The 20,043-nt window shown below is 43.3% G+C and overlaps 1 long non-coding RNA gene across 1 annotated transcript; it reads right to left on the reverse strand.

Moving 5' to 3' along the window:
- Positions 1-414: 414 nt before the first annotated feature.
- Positions 415-3,005, reverse strand: LOC149523216 (uncharacterized). Its single transcript, XR_016347133.1, has 3 exons — positions 2,869-3,005; positions 962-1,072; positions 415-463 (listed from the first exon to the last, which is right to left on the reverse strand). It is a non-coding gene; the product is annotated as an uncharacterized LOC149523216 (long non-coding RNA).
- Between the last annotated feature and the right edge of the window lie 17,038 nt (positions 3,006-20,043).

Genomic DNA, 20,043 nt, shown 5'->3' on the forward strand with positions numbered 1-20,043 from the left:
TTTGTGTGTCTGTGTGTGGTTTTCTTTATCCGTTTCTTTGCTTTTGGAAAGCTCAAAAAAGACAAACCTCAGAAATTCCATCATGTGACATCATATAACACATAATCGATTCACCCACAATTGTGTTCTCTGCCACAACCTGCCTCCTCATCAGATCTGTCTCCTCTGCCCGCTTTGATTCCTTGTCGCAGTGTATATTATTAACAGCTATTCCTAGTGTCCTCCCCCTCAGGTCCTCCTCCCACTCTGACACTCCCTCTATCAGCTGTCAATATATTCCCATTGTTAAAATCCCCATTCTAGTCCCCTAGACAAAAAAGTAATATTGATTAGACCTGAAAACATAAACAATCGACATACTCTCAAATATGTTGCCTGAGTTACAAGCAATATAAACACTTGCCAGACATGTACCTCCATCTGTCCCATGCCTTACCTCCTGCAGAATTCCTCTGTCTCTTGCCTAAAAGCAAAGTTAGAGAGAATGTATGAACACCAGAAAGAGTTCAGCTGCTTTCCCTCCAAAGAGCCATACAGTCTCAACCTTGGCCAACTCTGCCAGTAAGAAAGAGACTGTTTTTTTCATTACAAAGGAACTCAATATTATTCAAAGATTTCAGGGCAGGGAATTTGGGCCAAGAACAGATTCTAAGGGGCCAGATCTGTAGCTGGTCTCTATTCTCTCTCCTATCTCTCTATAACAGAAGGCAACATGAAATCAACACACATGTGTGTGTCTAGTCAGGGTTTGGGCCCTTTAACACAGAGATAAAACGAGTGAAATGTTTAGTTCCTAGCTTGCTTTTGCCCAGGTTTACAGGGCAAACCCTGCAGTCCTGGCTCAGGGGAAATTCCATTTTCTGTCAGCCACACTAAGAACCGCAGGACCCTGTCTTTGTATCAGTAAATCTGAGTTATGAACATGGCTCAGTCTGAAAAAGCAGAAGTCCCATTTTCATACCTAAGTAGCAATGATAATAAATCAGGAATGGGATGAGGATGATGAGGGAAACACTTGCAACGCCGACAAGAATTTTGAAGACCAGGACCAGTTTGGGCATGTCCAGGTGTCCTTTGGAAGAAGACAAAAAATAAGCCCTGTAGTGAGAGTAATCTCCATCACATTTGTCCTGCTTTAGAAATGTCTTTTTATTTTAAACATAGAAAACAATTCTAGGTGGCTCTGGCTTATCTATTTCAGTTTGGACTCCAAAGGAAACAAAGAAGGCAATCGTGGGTGGTTAAAACAAGGAGCACAGCATATCACAACAACTATTTCTTATTTTCTTATTACTTATTATTATTGTCTTGCAGCTGTGTTTAGGGTCCCATCGTGTCCTGTGCTGAACACCCCAGAGCATGAGACAACCTTCTCCCAAATAGTCCATCCTCTAAATAAACCACAATCCATGTCACACAGTCCTTCATTTTCTTTCTATTCTTTATATGAATTGGTGAATTATTTGGTGGGATATAGCATATCTCCTTTCCTACATAAAGCAATATGAAGGCATAATGAAGAAGAAGGGATGGGGCATGTTAGGTGTAGCTGGCTCCATATTCCACAAGTCACCTATTACCAACAAGCAGAGATTCACGTATTTAACACAGCTTAATACAAGGTGCGATGTTAAACCAATGCAAGACTGTGGCTGGGTTTACATTAAAAACATAAGTTTGTTTAATTATGTGTCTCAGGTGTTTGAAAACCCCCTTTCACCAAGTGGCACAGTTAAACCAACCCCCCCACCTCCCCCACCCCCGTGGTCAGCACTAGGTCAATGGAAGAATTCAGTCTACACTAAAGTGCTACAGTTGCAGCATGTCCAGTGTATATGAGCCCTAAGTGGCTTATTTCAGTTAAAAACAGGCAGAGTTCAGTTTCTTTTATATCAGTGAATGGGAGATTGATCCAAAGCCTGTTGCGAGATAGACTTTTCTGGAGAATGGGCACAGAAGGAGATGAAAGTGGGACCTTATAGTTCAAGGGTGGGTGATTATTTTCAGAGGGATGATACATATTCATGGGCTGGCTCCACCCCCCAGAAAGGGCAGGGCCTCAGTCAAATGGGGTTGGGTCATAATACAGGGTCAGGGAGAGAAGGAGAGTGTGTGTGTATGAAAGAGAGGCACTCTGTGTGTGAAAGACAGACTTTGTGACACAGAGTGAGTGTAGCACAGAGATGGGAGAGTCTGTGTGGTGGTTTGTGTGGGACAGTGTCTGTGTGTGGCACAGCAACAGTGTGTGTGTGAGACAGTGACACAGAGAGTCTGTGCACTGGCTGTGGTTGGGTAACTTTCTCAGAGAAACCACGCACTCTCTTTAAGACAGGGAAAGCTGGCCTGCTCTGTGGTCTCTCCTCCTCTCCTGCATCGCAGAGATGGAGTATGGGGAGGGAAGCGTGTGTTTGTGAGAGAGAGAGACAGAGCATGAGCACCTCTGAGTCTCTTTACCTTCTGTGCTTCAGACTGGAGCAGCTCCCCTGTGTGCCCCACTCTCTCTGACCCCTGTTCTGCAGAGATGAGCTCCAGGGGCAGAGGAACACCCTGACTTGGGTGCTTCCCTCTCCTCTGCACCTGTTCCCCTCTACATCGACCCTGTCCCTTTCCCCCCACTCTGCACAAATAGCAGGGGAAGCATCTCGGCTGCAGGAAAGAGCAAGATGGTGGAGGGGCAGCTGAACACACACTGCTGGCTGTAGGTTTGCATCTCTGCTAATCAGCTTGGTGGGCCGGCAAGAAATACTTGGCAACCTGGATCCAGCCTCCGAGCCATATTTTGCCCACCCCTGCTATAGTGGGTGCATATTTCCATCACTGAAATGTGCTGTGTTAGAAGGGAAGGTTTAGGATCCCAACCCAACTTACCTAGTAAGGCTTGTGATGACTCTGCAAAGGAATAACAGACATTTCATTGGGAGCCCCTTGCTCTCGAAACATGGCCTCACGCCCAAGATTGGATCTGCAGAAACAGACCTTGAATCTAGGGCACCCCCCATTGAATTTGGCATGGGCACAGGAGTCCATCCCCCAACCCCCTGCAGGATGCGTTCTTTGGGTTAACAAAGGCATTCTAAGAATGCTGAGTGAATGGATGGAACATGCAAACGCAGAGCTGACAGGGGATCAAAGCCCAAGGATGAATGACCACTGCTAACGTGCTTTTCATGCATCAAGCAAAGTGCCACGGACTGGACAGTGGGATGGGGTAACTAGTGGTTTGGCATGTGCCATAAATCTCATCTATCCCACCTCCAAATGTCTGGCCTGATCCACTCAAAATCACCTGGGCTGCATCTAGATTGGCATGATTTTGCGCAAAAGTGACTGCTTTTGCGCAAAATCTTGCTGCCTGTCTATACTGGCCGCTAATATTTGCACAAGAACACTGACTTTGTAATGTACAAAATCAGTGGGTCCTGTGCAAATACTTTGATGCTCCCACTCAGGGATAAGCCCTCTTGCACACGTATTCTTGTGCAAGAGGGCCAGTGTAGACAGCCACCTTAATTTCTTGCACAAGAAAGCCCGATGGCTAAAATGACCATTGGAGCTTTCTTGCGCAAAAGAGCATCTACACTGGGCACGGACGCTTTTGCGAAAAAGCAAATCTTTGGCGCAAAGGCACATGCCAGTATAGACGCTCTCTTGCACAAATACTTTTCTGTTAAAAGTATTTATGCAAAATCTTGCCGATCTAGACACAGCCCTGTAGTTATTTAAATATTGAAACATGTTCCAATTTTAAATTCTGCTTTAGCATGTGGTGACAAAAGAACCTCTCCTATTTGGCAGCCTTTGGAAGGATTTCTCTCTCCGGAGAATGTGAAAGTGAATCAACAGTCTTTTTAAAAGATGGCCCAGCAAGACCAATGCTGACTGAATTTTAGCTCTTCTATAGCTTGGCCACTCCACAGAGAGCAAAATGAGAGAGCAATTTGAGAAATACACTGTGTTCACTTGAATGGAAATGTTTCTTAGGGAATGTCTACACTACAAAATTATTTCGAAATAAGGAATCTGAAATGATAACTCCAAAACCAACAAAATCGAAATAGTGTGTCCCCACTATAGAGGAGTCTCAAAATTAATTTGAGACAGGCTCCCTTAATGTGGACATAATACCTCTACTTAGATCCCCAGGAAGCATGGGGGAGTAATGACTTTGAATGATGCTGGGGAATAGTTATTTTGACATAGCAGCAGCTAAATGTCCACACTATGACTATATTGTAATTACTATTCAAAATAAGAGTTATTCCCTGAGGAAAGCAGGAGTAGAAATTTCGAAACAACCAGCCCATTATTTCAAAATAATGGACTTGGTAATGTGGACCCTCCACTTATTATTTCAAATAAAGGGGCTATTTCAACTCCCTAGTGTAGAACAGGACTCAGTAACCAGAGGGGGCCTCCAATGAGACCAGTAGCTCCATCTCAAATGAGCTGAAACCAATGGGTTCATCAACCACAAAGGGGAGGAGGGGTAAGAGAGAGAGAGGGAGAATCTGGTCCATACCTGACCACTGAGACGTGAGGAAGATGGCTCCAATGACGATGAGGGTGAGGAGGGAAATGACTATAGTGATCAGGAGAATGAGCTCCGCATGCAGTAGTTTAGATGTATCTTTGATTTCTTCTGAAGAAAGCAAAACAATCCCTTCTAGTTATTAAAATTCTGTAATAGATATTTGCATATCTCTAGAGAGATTGTTCTATGCTAAACACAAAGCATAAGTCTACATTGTCTAAGGATTTTTTTCCCCTCTTGGGTTAAACCAAGACTATAATTATTTAACAAATGCAACAATGAAAGAACATGTGGACTTTGAATGAAGCAAGGAGCACACCACAAAAACATTTTCTTTTTTCTTCTCATTTGGTCTCAGTGGCTTGGTCTACACAGTAGCATTATTCTGAAATAACAAAGAGTACATCTATGCAACAAGCTTTTATTTAGAAATAATGTCGAGTTGGAGGTCTTCTTACTCCAACTCCTGTAACCCTGATTTCATGAGGAGAAGAGAAGTCAAAGGAAAAACATTTTTCCTTTGACTTCCTGTTGTGTAGAGAGCGCCAAAAGTCGAGTTAAACTACTTCAACTTCAGCTACGCAATTAATGTAGCTGAAGTTGTGTATCTTAACTTGACTTTAGCCCACACAGTAGCCTATTATGATTATTGTTAAGTATGCACATACATTGTTGCAAAGCATTAAAGTTGTCCCCTGGTACCTTTTGCCCTTCCATATGTTAGCAAGGACCAAACGATCTCTGAAAACCAGGAAAAAACACTAAGGAGCTCCATCTTGCAGCACAAGCTTAACTCTGCCCTCGGAGGAAACAATGCATGATAAAGTAAGGAGTTGGGCAGGCAATAATAATTTTTTGGCAGCTCACCTACTGGCTAGTTCTTGGGCAAAGCCTCCAGCTTTAACTTTCAGTGAGCTGCCCTAGCATCTAGGATCAGCAATTACATGGAAAGTCCTCAGCCCTGGGCTTGGAGCAGGATCAGTTGCTCTGTCTGCACAGTCTGGTTCACATTGGGTGCTGCGAGGCAATGGAGCATGCTCAGTGAAGGTGGAATCTCGGCCAGTTTTAGTGGTTGTATTTCATCTCTATGGAGCATGTGCAAATGATTCTTTTTTCACAAGCTTATAATGTGTCTTAATGTGGATGAATTTTCACAGGAATGGCAAAGGGCATGACCCTGACATAAAGTCCACCCCTACCCCTTTTCTCGCCACCAAATTTCAAATCCTTGCTACAAAGCATGAGGGTGCTAGAGATTCTCAAATAAAAGGTTGACAGAATCTCTTTAAGACTGTAAAGCAATACGTGTTCCCTAACCTGGTTCTCAGAAATGGCTTTTTGGTGCAAAACAAAACAAAAATCAGCCTGAGGAAAATACCCAACATGGGAAGTTTGAGGCCAAATGGTTAATATTTGGAAAATTTGTCAGCTGCAAATAAGGACTTCTAATGGGAAATTTTGGACAATATTAATAATGGTTGGTGTTACCAGCAATACCTTTAATATAGTGTTATGATACTGCTTGGATTCTATGAATGTAGCAATGCATAACTCAGGAGATCTTCCTTGGAATAATTCCTACAGCATACACCAACCCAGACCAGTGGTCGCATTATGCTGTCCAGCCCACAGACAACTAGGACATGTCTACACTAGGAAATAATTTTGAAATAACTTATTTTGAAATAACTCCCAAAATAACTATTACAAAATAGCGTGTCCACACTACAGAGTAATCTCAAAATTAGTCCAAGGCAGGGTCCCTTAATGTGAATGCATTACCACGACGTACAACTGTAGGAAGCACTAGGGAGTAATTACATTTGATTGACTATGGGTAGTAGTTATTTCAAAATAGTAGCAGTGGAATGTCTACACTACAGCTATTTCGAAATCACTATTTTGAAATAAGTGTTATTCCTAGTGGAAAAAGGAGTTATTTTTTCAAAATAATGAGCTTGGTAGGGTGGAGTCCGCTTGTTATTTCAAAATAACTCCCTAGTATAGACCAGGTCCTAGAGACCATTCCTCCTCATTGAGCGCCCAATCAAAACAAATCTCAATAGATTCAAATTATGGAGCATGTCTCTGATAAACCTTTGTAAAACTGGCAAGTTGTGGATCCAAAGCAGCAGCCTCTAACCAGTAAAATTCCCCTTAATAACAAGATCTAGGAGCCATGGGATTAGCCTTATATAACAAGGACAGAGAATCTGAGGCAATTCAGAAATAAGGTTTCCATACCTTTGCGATGATAAATGAGGAAAGCAATCCCAATAACTATGAGCATGACACCAAGAACAATAATGTCCGTGAGCATTTTGTTATCCAGGACCAGGTTAGGAAAGTCCATGTTATCTGCAGAACAAAACAAAAGAAAACTATGTTCTGAACTTTCTGACAAGTTCCATTGCATAGATTATGTTGCTACTTCAGAAATGTTTTCCTATATAAAAATATAGAAACCTGGATATTTACCCAGAGTTGCTCCATTAATTTTTGTTTTTCTTCATTTAAATCAGTGCTCTGAGCTGGAGCTGAACATAAGAACATAAGAACGCCCACGCTGGGTCAGACCAAAGGTCCATCTAGCCCAGTATCCTGTCTGCCAACAGTGGCCAATGCCAGATACCCCAGAGAGAGGGTATGTCTGCACTTGCACCCTCTTTCAAGAGAGGGATGCAAATGTAGACATTTGAAATTGTAAATGAACGCGGGATTTACATATCCCATGCTTCATTTGCATATTCGCAGATGCGGTCTATTTCAAAATACTTCATTTTGCAATAAAAAACGCTTAGAGGCGGTTATTTTGGGAGAAAACCCTTCTGAAATAATCATTTTACCTCGTTGTATGAGGAATAAGGGTTATTTCAGAAGAAGGGTTTTCTCCTGAAATAACTGCATCTAAACAGCGTTTTTATTTCAAAATAAAGTATTTTGAAATAGTGCCCATCCGCGAATATACAAATGAAGCACGGGATATTTAAATCCCAGCTTCATTTACAATTTCGAATGTCTACATTTGCATCCCTCTCTTGAAAGAGGGTGTAAGTGTAGACATAACGGCTGTGTCTACATTGGCACCCCTTTCCGGAAAAGGGATGCTAATGAGACACTTCAGAATTGCAAATCCGCGGGGGATTTAAATATCTCCCACAGCATTTGCTTTTACATGGCTGCCGCTTTTTTCCGGCTCGCGGTTATGCCGGAGAAAAGCGCCAGTTTAGATGCGATTTTCCGGAAAATAAGCCCTTTTCCGGAACATCCCTTATTCCAACTTGCCAACCGGAGTGAATAGAACAGGGAATCACCACATGATCCCTCTCCTGTCATCCATTTCCAGCTGCTGACAGAGGCTAGGGTCACCATTCCTACCCATCTTCTCTAATAGCCATTGATGGACCTAACCTCCATGAATTTTTATAGCTCTTTTTTTAACCTTGTTAAAGTCCTGTTCTTCACAACATCCACTGGCAAGGAGTTCCACGGGTTCACTGTGCACTGTGTGAAGAAAAATTTTCTTTTGTATGTTTTAAACCTGATACCTATTTATTTCATTTATTGACTCCTAATTCTTAGGTTATGGGAACAAGTAAATAACTTTTCCTTATTCACTCTTTCCATGCCAGTCATGATTTTATATACCTTTGTCATCTCTCCCCTTAGTCTCCTTTCTCTTTTCTAAATTGTAAAGCCCCAGTCTTTTTAATCTCTCTTCATATGAGACCTGTTCCAAACCCCTAAACATTCTTGTTACCCTTTTCTGAACCTTTTCCAAGGCCAATATATTTTTTGAGATGAGGCGATCACATCTGTATGTAATATTCAAGATACGGGCATACCAGGGTTTTATATAGAGGCAATAAGATATTTTCTGTCTTATTCTTTATCGCTTTTTTAATTATTCCTAACATTCTGTTAGCTTTTTTGACTGCTGCTGCACACTGAGTGTATATTTTCAGAGAACTATCCACGATGATGCCAAGATTTCTCTCTTCAGTAGTTATAGCTAAATTAGTCCCCATCATTTTGTATGTATAGTTGGGATTATTTTTTCCAACATGAATTACTTTACAATTACCAACATTAAATTTCATTTGCCATTTTGTTGCCCAATCATTTAGTTTGGGGAGATCTTTCTGAAGTTCTTCACAGTCTGCTTTGGTCTTAACTATCTTGAGCAATTTGGTATCATCTGCCAATTTTGCCATGTCACTGTTTATCCCTTTCTCCAGATCATTGATAAATAGGTTAAATAGGTTGGGTCCTATTCTTGTATGGACACTTGGGGGACCCAAGTAGTTACCTCTCTTCCCTCTGAAAACTAACCATTTATTCCTACCCTTGTTTCCTGTCTTTAAACCAGTGATCAGTCCATGAGAGGACCTTCCTCTTATCCCATGGTTGGGGATGAGTGGTTCACTATGCCAGCTGTTCCAGGAACAGAGAACTACCCCAGCCCTCTGTCACCATGGCAGCAGGTTGAGGCTTGGTGATAAGCACCTCTCTAAGGTAGTGCAGCTCCAGTGGGCACAACTGGGGGAGGGGCACATTATCCCCAACTGGGGCAAATCCAGGTTTGTCCGCCCACTGGACTCCCCACTCAGAGTGAGGAATGCAGCAAACTGTGCACTTTCCCCTCACTCCCTAATGAAGAGGAACACCCAGCAAAGGTTCCCCTGTGAATGCTCCCTAGGGGGAGGGGAGGAACAGCAGCCCCCTGACCCTTTTTAAAGGGTGCCTGAGGAGTGTGTGAGGCTTGAGGCTGGGACAGCTCCTGATGGGAACACCCCCAACCAGCCTCTTTCATCAGCAAGGTGATTTTGTCTCTTTTCAGTCTGGTTTTATGAGTCCCCTTAATAAATCTGATGGGGGAGGGGCTTCAATCCCTCCCTCCAGTCCCCCACACAACCAAACCCTTACCTTCTGTTATGTTATCAGGGAGCTGCATATCAGAAATGGTGTTGCTACTCATACTGTGTAGGAGGAGTTCTTGAACAAACAGGCCGTTGGACAGACAGACAGACTTGTTTACTCACTCACAAGCAGACATATATAGCAGAGGTTTTGTGTGGATGTGTGGGTGGGAGGTTCAGTGGGTGTTTGCTCCAAACACAATAACAGTTGTTAGGCAAATGAGCCAAAGGCTGAGGGTTTTGCAAGGAGCCCCATTGTATAATGGGGGAAGACAGATAGGGCATGTTGCCATTTTAGAACACAAATTATTTAATTTTCCCTTTAGAAGAGCTCACCGACTTGTAAAGGAAGAGGAATCCAGTCAGAACCTGTTCTCAAACCAGTCCTAGAATGATAAACAAGGCTGGATTTACAATTGTTGGTTGCTGTTCACAGATGCCTGCGACAGCTCAGTGCTTTCCACGGACACATCCTGATGGTGACGTTTGCATTGACTGAAAACTATGTTTGTTAGGGCCACTCTTACTATGCAAGAATCTCCTATGGCAGAATTTGGGCTTTAGACTTTGCTTGTGTGGCGAATATGAGATGTGGTAGAAAACGTCTCACAGATTAACGTCACACCACAAGTGCCTCATGTAGAAAAAGACCCTAGTGTGATGCTGTGATGTTGTACAACTTTTTATTAATTATATTCTCGATAGGTGTCTGATATACATGTCCAACCATCATGCTAGAAAGTATATTCCTATTACATAGAAAGTAAAAGGGGAGGAGTTAGGTAGGATCTCTCAGGGCACATATACAGATCCAAGAAGATCATTGTTTGGAGGTCGATCTCCTGGTGTTCAATTTAATGGGTCCAGTAAGAAACTGATACATCAAATGCTGAAAGTGCTCCCATTGACCCTAGAACTCCTTGCAGTCACAAGGAGTTTGGGTAGCATATGGGAGTGTTTCTCCCATTGACCTCCCACTATGGAGCCACCCTAGAAAATTGAGGCAAGGTACCTCAGCTCCAGCTATGTAAGTCACGTAGCTGGAGTTGTGTATCTAGCACTGATTTCCTCTGCCAGTGTAGACCTGGCCTCCCTAATTGACTGTGCTTTGAAAGAAACAGATTCCCAGGCAAGAGGATGGGCCTATGGAAATCCAGGAGCATGGCCCATTAATAAACATTCATGCAAACAGTGATTGTCAGTCAGGACATTAAGGGCCCTCACAGTCACCTTTCACACAAGGGCAAGCAGTTGGTGTGGGACACAAGTTCTCACGCTTCTTTATTCCTTGTCTCCCTTCAAATACCAAAACCTACTATATGACCCCAGGAGAAGGAACCAAAGATGGAGCCAATCTGAGTGGTGGGAAGAGCTGCCATTCAAGTGCTCCAGTTCCCATTGGGGGCCCTGTAACTTGAGCCCTGCCATCCAAGGCTAAAGCCCTTGACCTTCAGCTTTGACCCTGGGCAGTGTTTTCGAATCAGTTTGGTCTTAGGCCATGGGGTTCAGTCTTGGGCCCTGGCTGGTGGATGCAAGGTTTTGGTTTCAGTCCAGGCCTCAGTAAGTCCACGCAAGCCCATAAAGATGGGGGTGTGTCTCAGCTTGGCGCCCAAACCACAGTTTGAAAGCCACTGTCCTAGGAGGAAAGAGCAAAGGGGTGAGGCAATACATTAGTGAGACAAGCTTTGGAGCCACACAGAGCATTGCAGTTTTGTTGTAGCCGTGCTGGACTGAGGATACTAGAAATAAAGTATATAACAGAGACAAGATGGCTGACAGATATGACCTCACTAACCTTCTCTCCCAACAAGTCAACAGCACTTTGAAGGGTAGGATCATAATTAAAAACATCTTGGAGAATTGGCCTGAACTCAACAAGGTGAAGTACAATAAAGACAAGATCAAAGTATGGCATTTAGGAAGGAAAATTCCAATGTGCACATGCTTAAGAGGGAACAACAGGTTAGGTAGCTTTTGGTCAGTTGTTCTCCCATTTCCCCCTTTATGACCTGGAATGGTTGAACTTTTATCCATCCTCCCACGTATGGGCCAGAATACAAAACAACTGAAGAAATGAAGGCTTAAGCTCACACCTCTGAAAATCAAAAAATTCAAAATTAAAGTTAATGCCACAAAATAAAATCTCCATGTTTCTACACAAAAAAGGGAGAGAGGGAGGTGTGACGCTCGCTAGCTAGCTAGAAGATGGTGAAGTGCCATTATGAATAGCCAGCCATTCAGCTAAGAAGAAAATCATGAGAATTACTCTAGAACTTGGAGCATTTACTCAGAGTATGTGAGACCCAAATTCAAATCACTACTTCAAAGACCATTTAATTGTTTAACCAGAGAGGCACTGGGGAGCTTGAAGAAACTTCACACCAGCACATCCCATAGCTTAGTGGCTGGGGCAAGCATCTGATGCTACGTCTAGACTACATAGCTTAGCTTATCTGGCACAGCGCAGCAGTCTAGACGTGGCATGGTTGACAAAGGAAGCCTTGTGAAACGAGGTTTACCAGAGCGGTCAACAAAGGCTTCTTTTGTCGACCACACCACGTCTAGACTGTCGCACTGTGCTGGATCAGCTGATCGTCTGCACAGTGCGGTGGCCATTTTTATTTTAATAAAGTGGGGATTATTTAAATCCCTGCTTCTTTGACTATGCCGAATAAACTATTTTACATGGCTCCGACGACAGAGCCATGTAGTCTAGATGTAGCCTGAAAGATGCTACACTCCTGTTCCAATCCCTCCTTCCTGGGAAGGGAAAAAGGGGACAATTGAACCTGGATCTTCCATATGTGTCCTAATGCTTGGTTTAGATGGAAAGTACTGTCATTCTGTGAATGGAATCTTCTTTTGCTTTTATCCAAATGCAGTATTTCAAGTAAGGTCAGAGGAAATGTCTTATTATTTTTGATTCTTCAAAAAATTGTTTTGGTTCAACCCAAAACAAAATATTTGTCCAATTTTTTTTTAAATTGGCAGTTAAAAAAATCACCAGCTCTTGTTACAATAAAGATAAAGCAAGATAAATACTTCAAAACATCTTCTGTTCATGTTCTGTTGCATTTTAATATTGATTTTAAACACAGCATGAAAAACATTCATCCATCCACACATCACATCTGTTGTGTCTTATTGCTGCATTATAAACACAGGAGATTTTATTGCATTCTTCCTGAGAGCTTTAGACTAGTAAACTTGGAGGGAAAGAATTGCAGAGAATATGACTATTCATTAATGTATTGTCAAGCTAGACACATGGATTTACTTACTATAAATTGGTTGGTATGAAAAAAAACTTTGAATGGGTATTTTCATTAACTATAGATGCTTTATTTATGAATTCTTAATAACTGGATGGAGATAGTTTTCCTATATTCATATTCCATTACACTAAAAGAAAGAGAGAAGTATTCACCATGCTTTCCAAAAACAGGGCCCTATTCATTCTCCATTGAAGCCAATAAATAATTCACATTTTTGTCAGTGGAAACTGATTACATTGAGAACATTAAGACTGATCAAACAGTGTGGGGAAAGAGCTATAGAATGTTACAAAGAAAAATCTTAGGCAAGAAATAGCCTATGACTGTTTGCAAAGCAGCCCTGTGTATCTGCTAGCAAAGCAAAGCCTTAGGAGTTAGGTTTGCAGTAATTAAGGGTTTTGAGCGGACAAAGAAGGGATAATAGAATCACAGAACACTAGAACTGGAAGAGACCTTGAGAACATGACCTATGAAGGGAGGCTGAAGGAATTGGGTTTGTTTAGTTTAGAAAAGAGAAGATTAAGGGGGGACATGATAGCGGTTTTCAGATACCTAAAAGGGTGTCATAAGGAGGTGGGATAAAACTTATTCATCGTGGCCTGTGAGGATAGAACAAGAAGCAATGGGCTTAAACTGCAGCAAGGGAGGTTTAGGTTGGACATTAGAAAAAAGTTCCTAACTGTCAGGGTTGTCAAACACTGGAATAAATTGCCCAGGGAGGTTGTGGAATCCCCATCTCTGGAGATATTTAAGAGTAGGTTAGATAAATGTCTATCAGGGATGGTCTAGACAGTATTTGGTGCTGCCATGAGGGCAGGAGACTGGACTCGATGACCTCTCGAGGTCCCTTCCAGTCCTAGTATTCTATGATTCTAGTATTCTATGATTCTATGAAGTCATTGAGTCCAGCCCCCTGACCTCACAGCAGGAAGACCAGTACTACCTGAGGAGAATTGTACATGGGGAAGTCATTTATAATTGAGATTGTATTACACTGGCAGAGCAAAATCAAATACAGTGTGAGAGTCCTTCTGTGCATTTTCTCAAAGCTCTCTACAACAGGGCTGACAGAATTTTAACAACGAAAAGCAAAGGGAAGAGACAGCCACTGACTGTACGGCAGCCCTGTGAAGCTGCTAGCAAAGTGATGCAGAAGGAGTTAGGTTTGCAGTCATTAAGGTTTTGGGATGGACAAAGAGTGCAAGGTGGGATTCTAAAACTGGTTGTAAGAGGAGTATTGTGCTGAATAGATTTATGAAATAGTCATTTACAATGCAGATTGAACTCAATTGATAACACAGAGTGCTAGACTATCAGGTTTGGTGCATGATGCTTCTCTGATAGTTCACTAGAAAATCTCACATTCCATTTAGAACATCCTTGAGCAAAGACATGGGAAGGCAGTGGCAAGAAAACAACAGACTGGAACTGCCACTCATGATATGATGCCCTGAGCAAACAAGCCCTAGCAAAATGTCTGAGCAAAAGCAGTAAGTGGCTCTGTACTTACATATTCAGCTGGAAGAGAAGCTTCAGCTTCTTGCTCTGTCTACAACCTCCAGAGATTGTCTGGTTAAGACACAATTTTAGGGAACGAGAGAGAAAGTGCTCCTACCGGATGCAGGTGATATCCCGGAGATGGTGTGTAACCAGACCAGCTGTTCAATATGAAAGGGAGGCAATTCTGCTCCTATTTATACTGGTGTGGCATTAGAGGAAGTTGACATTTGTTTACATGAGAACAGAAATTCAGCACAGTATTAAAATCTACCAAACAGTTACATGATTCCTGGGTATTTAAATCAGCAAAACTTCTGGCTTTTTAAGTAGAACAATTATCTGAGAATTGATTGTGCCCCACCAGGCCCGGCTTAGATCTCAGACAGAGATGATGCATCAGCACAAGCCAGGGGGTACAGTGTGTGTGTATTCACAGAGTCCAAGGGCAGACCTGTTGGCTCAGGATATAACACCCTGTTTGAAGTTCCTGTCCCCTACCCATGTCTCCCCCTTCCCAGGGGGTTGCAAGGTGTCTGGTTTTCAAACGGGACACCCAGGTGAAAAGGGATCCTGGTTGCTCCGGTCAGCACCATGGACTGGGCAGTTAAAAGTCCAGTTGGCTGCATAGCGCTGAGTCCCTGAGTCCCCGTGTCCCCTCCCGCACCCTGGCTCCCTCCCGGAACCTAACCCCCGGACCCATCCCTGAGCCCCTCCTGCACCTCAACCGCTTGCCCCCACCTGGTGAAAGTGAGCGAGGGTGGGGCAGAGTGAGCAAAGTTGGGAGGAGGGAAGGAGTAGGTGAAGGGGAGACCCTAAGAGGATGAGGCAGGGGTGGGTTCCTGCAGAAGGGGCGGGTCAGGCAGTTTGGTTTTGTGCAGTTAGAATGTTGGAAACCCTACACACCAGTCTCCCTGACCTGACATGGCCTCCATCTCAGTGCCCTGTGCGTCAGGGCAACAGACATGTGACAAATGGTCTCCACACAAAGGGAGAGCTGGAGAATGAAGACCCGGCCATTGGGTTGGAGATGTCTGAGCCTGTCTCTGTATTGCCCCTGTGTGAGCCAGCCTCTTAGGTTCATGGACTGTTCCACCTGAGTCTCTCTCTGTTCCATATATCAGAGGGGTAGCCATGTTAGTCTGGGTCTGCAAAAGTGACAAAGAGTCTTGTAGCACCTTAGAGTATGTCTACATTAGCCAAACTAGTTCGGACTAGTGTGGCTAATGTAGTCATTCAAACTTGCAAATGAAGCCCGGGATTAAAATATCCTGGGCTTTATTTGCATGTTCCTGGGTGCCATTTTTAAATGCACGGTAGTTCAAACTACCTGCTCATGGCTACACACGGCATGGTCTAGGTAGTTCGAATTAAAGCTCCTAATTCGAGCTACCGTTACTCCTCATCTGATGAAGACCCTGCATCTGACAAAGTGGGTCTTTGCCCACAAAAGCTTATGCTCCGATCCATCAGTTAGTCTATAAGGTGCTACAGGACTCTTTGTTGCTCTCTGTTCCATGTGTTAGCTAGAGCAGTCAGTGCATGGAGAACTTAAAACAGAATAATTGAGCGCTGCTGAAATCCAAGAAATACAAAGGGAGGGTAAAATGTCACCAAAAAAATCTGTATTTCCCTTTCTCCACATAAAGAGAGTGAACCAAAATGGGGGCATGTATGTTTAAACACAGTGCTGAGGAATGACCATTAATTACTGCTCTGGAGGATGATGAACACTGAGCCATGGGAAGGGCATGTACTTGACTCTGTTACCTTGTGGTTAGGTGCACAAATAAGGTGTTGGAACCCACAGCTCAAGTTCCTGTGTGAAGGACTGTTTAATTAGCTATTCAGAATAGGGCAGCATCAATAGGAAAGATTGAGGAGCCCTTGTGCCCCCAGAACAGCCCACAACTCAGGGCATGTCTACAGAAGGAAAATCATTGTGAAATAACTAAAATCAACATCATCACTCCTGAAATAACAAAATCAAACTAGCGTGTCTTCACTTTAGGGAAGCCTCGATATTAATCTGAGGCAGGCTCCATGAATGTAGAAGCACTACCTCGACTTAGAGCCCCAGGAAGCACTAGGGAGTACATAGTTCAAAGGACTCTGGGGAGTAGTTATTTAGAAATAGAGACACTTCTGATGTTTTGAAATAACTTTGGAGTCAACAATATTCTCCGAGGAAAGCAGGAGCCCAGATTTTGAAATAACCAGCCCATTTTTGAGAAATAATGAGCTCGGTAGCATAGATGCTTTGCTTATAAATTTGAAATAAGGGGGGTTATTTTGAAATAACTCCTTAGGGTAGACCAGGGCTACTATAGGAGCCTTGAGATACAAAACCCTCCTTTGTCTGCATTTGGAATATGAGGGAATTTAATCAAGGTACCCTATCCACTATTCCCAATGTTATAAAGAGAAAGCCCCCATCTGCTCCATCCTCCCTTGCATCTGGTAAAGTTCCCAAAACTGAAACAAAAATTTCAAGACCAACAAAATATTTCATTTGAGCAGACTCCAAACATTTTCACACTTTTGACTGTCTGAAAATGTTTTAAAAAAATGTTGGTTAGACTGAATTTTTTTTCATTTATTCAGAATCACTGGTAAACTGAAAAAATCTTTTATTTGCCCTGCTTTAGTTACAGTAAGAAACTAACTAAACAAATTATGAGAAAACGAAGTTCAGTTTTTCAAAGAAATTAAACCACAAAATGCACATAGAAATGTATCACTCCTGAGGTATTTTATTGCTGTATAATTAGCACACAATTTTACTGCATTAATTTCAGAGGTCTTTAAACTTATGAACAGAGAAAACATTCACGCCCGTGCCAGGGAACACACCTGTGTTTACAAACTGTGAATTAGTTTGTGCAAACAGCATTGAGAATGGATATTTCTACATCATTTTTTAATATAGTTAGACTGTCAGAAATGAGGCTTTACCGAGCTGAGCTGTTCTTTGTGTCTATGTTACTCTGCTGAGGGCTGTTACCCCAAATCTGTGCCTTTGTTGGGGAGACCAGAGCTTCAAGCCCAGCAGGACAGGATGGTGGGGCACCCCAAATGGCAATTAGCCGGGCTCAGTGGTATGATCTGCCCATCAGGTGACAGTCTCACGGGGATCTCTGTGATCCAGCTCCTCACAGTGGCGCAGTTTGGCAGAATGATGTGCCCAGCTGACTGCTCTGAATGCTAGTGATGGTTGTAAGTGTTCTAAATGTGGTGTCTGGAGAATAGAGAAAGTGGTTCCTGGTTTGTTACTGTCTTTGTTGCCTTATTTCAGATAAGGGAAATAGAGGCAGGAAAACCAGCAAAATGAGTGAGAGTGAGGTTTGAAAGAACCTGGATCTTCACAAGGCCTAAGAGGAATAGCGGGAAAACAAACACAGAAGACAAATGGAATTACGGAGGCGGAAGCGCAAGCTGCCCATGAGAGAGCCCTGGAAGAGTAGAGGTTTGTCCTGGAACTGAAATAGCTTGAAAAAGATAAGAGTTGAAAACCCAGAAGGATGCCCAAGGAGCTACTCATCACAGGGGATAGGGCAGAGGGCAGGCAAAGCAACCATAGGGCATCGTATCACCTTGGTTGCACTGGTGGGACATGATTAGCCAGGAGCAGCTGGTGTTGGGGGACGGCTTGGCCAAATGAGGCCATGCTACAGCATCCACAGGAGTGTCAAGGACTGCATTGCAATGATTTGCTAAACTATAAAAAGAAGTGAAGGGAACCCCACAGTTATCCTTCATGGGAGCAGTTCATGATACCAAAGGCTTTTGGCTCTTTGTTAGACCGTGGTTAAGGAATGGCCAGTCCTGCGGGGAGTTAAAAAAATAGGGAGGATGAAAATGTTCAAAAATCACTAATAAGACACCCTCCCCAAGATCATGGGATTTAAAAAAATCATTTAAGTCGCTGGGTGCTCTCTTTCGAAAAAGCGGCTTGCTCTTTCGAAAGATCCGCCTGCAGTCTAGACTCGATCTTTTGAAAGAGGCTCTTTCGAAAGAAGCCTGCAGTCTAGACATAGCCTAGGTGTGCACCCCAGACCGGAAAGTGTGACATCATTCAGGATAACACATCTAGCACCTGGCTCCCTCAGCCCTCTGCAAACCTGAGTGCCCTCCCAGAACTAGCCCTGCCCTGGTGGTTGGTGTGGAAATAGAGCCATGGAACCATAGGGTTGGAAGAGACCTCAGGAGGTCATCAAGTCCAGCCCTCTGCTCTAGGCAGGACCAATCCCAACTAAATCAACTCAGACAGGGCTTTGTCAAACTGAGACTTAAACACCACTAGGGATGGAGACTCCACTACTTCCCTAGATAACCCATTCCAGTACTTCACCACTCTCCTAGTGAAATAGTTTTTCCTAATATTCAAACTGGACCTCTCCCACCACAACTTGAGACCATTGCTCCTTGTTCTGCCATCTGTCACTACTGAGAACAGCCTTATCCATCCTATATGGAACCTCCCTTCAGGAAGTTGAAGGCTGCTGTCAAATCCCCCCTCACTCTTCGCTTCTGCAGACTAAACAGACCCAACTCCCTCAGCCTCTCCTTGTAGGTCATGTTCTACAGCCCCCTAATCATTTTGGTTGCCCTCCGCTGGACCCTCTCCAATGCGTCCACATCCTTTTTGTAGTGGGGGGGGGGCCCAGAACTGGACACAATACTCCAGATATGGACTCACCAAAGCTGAATAAAGGAGAATAATCACTTCTCTGGATCTGCTGACTTTGTCAAACTGAGACTTAAAAATGTCTAGAGATGGAGATTCCACCACCTCCCTAGGTAACCCATTCATATTGAAATAGTTTTCACCGCCTTCATAGTGAAATAGTTTTTCCTAATATCTAATCTAGACCACTCCTACTGTAACTTGAGACCATTGCTCCTTGTTCTGCCATCTGTCACTACTGAGAACAGCCTCTCCCCATCCTCCTTGGAACCTCCCCTCAGGAAGTTGAAGGTCAGTTATTCCAAAATCACGGTGCTGGGTAGACCTGTCCTGAGTGACTACTGACTTTATGGCCCTCTTGTCCCGCTGACACATCAATGCCTTGATTGCAGGCCTAACTCTGCAGCAAATCCTGAAGCTTTTAAGCCACTGGTGCCAAAGGGACAATAATACCCTAAATCTGATTCTCTTCTCACACATAGTGGTGTATGTGGGGATTACTTCCCCTGATACCACTGGAACTAAACTGTAGTGAAAGATTTTAGCTTTGTGGAAGAGTCTTCCTGAGGGACCATCCCTAACCAGAAGATAAGAAAGATTAGCGGAAGCCAGGGATGTCTGGAAACTGGCAAAACTGCTAGGGTGTCTGTATTTCCTAAATTAAAAATAGCACAGCTGAACCACTCCATGCTTGGAGGGCTCACAATTCCACTTAACTAAGTTGCTCAGATAGTGTGAAAAATCACACCCTGTTGGGAGACTACCTGGAACTTCTTTGAAGGAGAAACCCAATCAGGGAAGCCCTGGAGAAGGCTATGACCACCAGAGGACTCTTAAAACAGTGAGGAATACTTGCCTGAACTTTTAGTTCAGTGTATTTCCTAAGAAATATTTGGCAGAAGGGGAATGTAAATTATCCACTTGGGCCAGAAACAACTGAATTTATAATTGAGTGCACTTCCTCAGAAATACTTAGGAACAGAGGAACATAAATTATCCACCTCCAGACCCACCCTTTTGAAGCTATGCCTTGAGGAGCAACCTAATGTGTGACTGATTACCTATTGATGGGGTCCACAGATGAAAGAGACACAACTGGATGAAGCAGTATCTCAAATCGCTGGGGCTTATCCT

The sequence above is a fragment of the Pelodiscus sinensis genome, chromosome 18 (assembly GCF_052426305.1).
Source record: "Pelodiscus sinensis isolate ZL-2025 chromosome 18, ASM5242630v1, whole genome shotgun sequence".
NCBI lineage: Eukaryota > Metazoa > Chordata > Testudines > Trionychidae > Pelodiscus > Pelodiscus sinensis.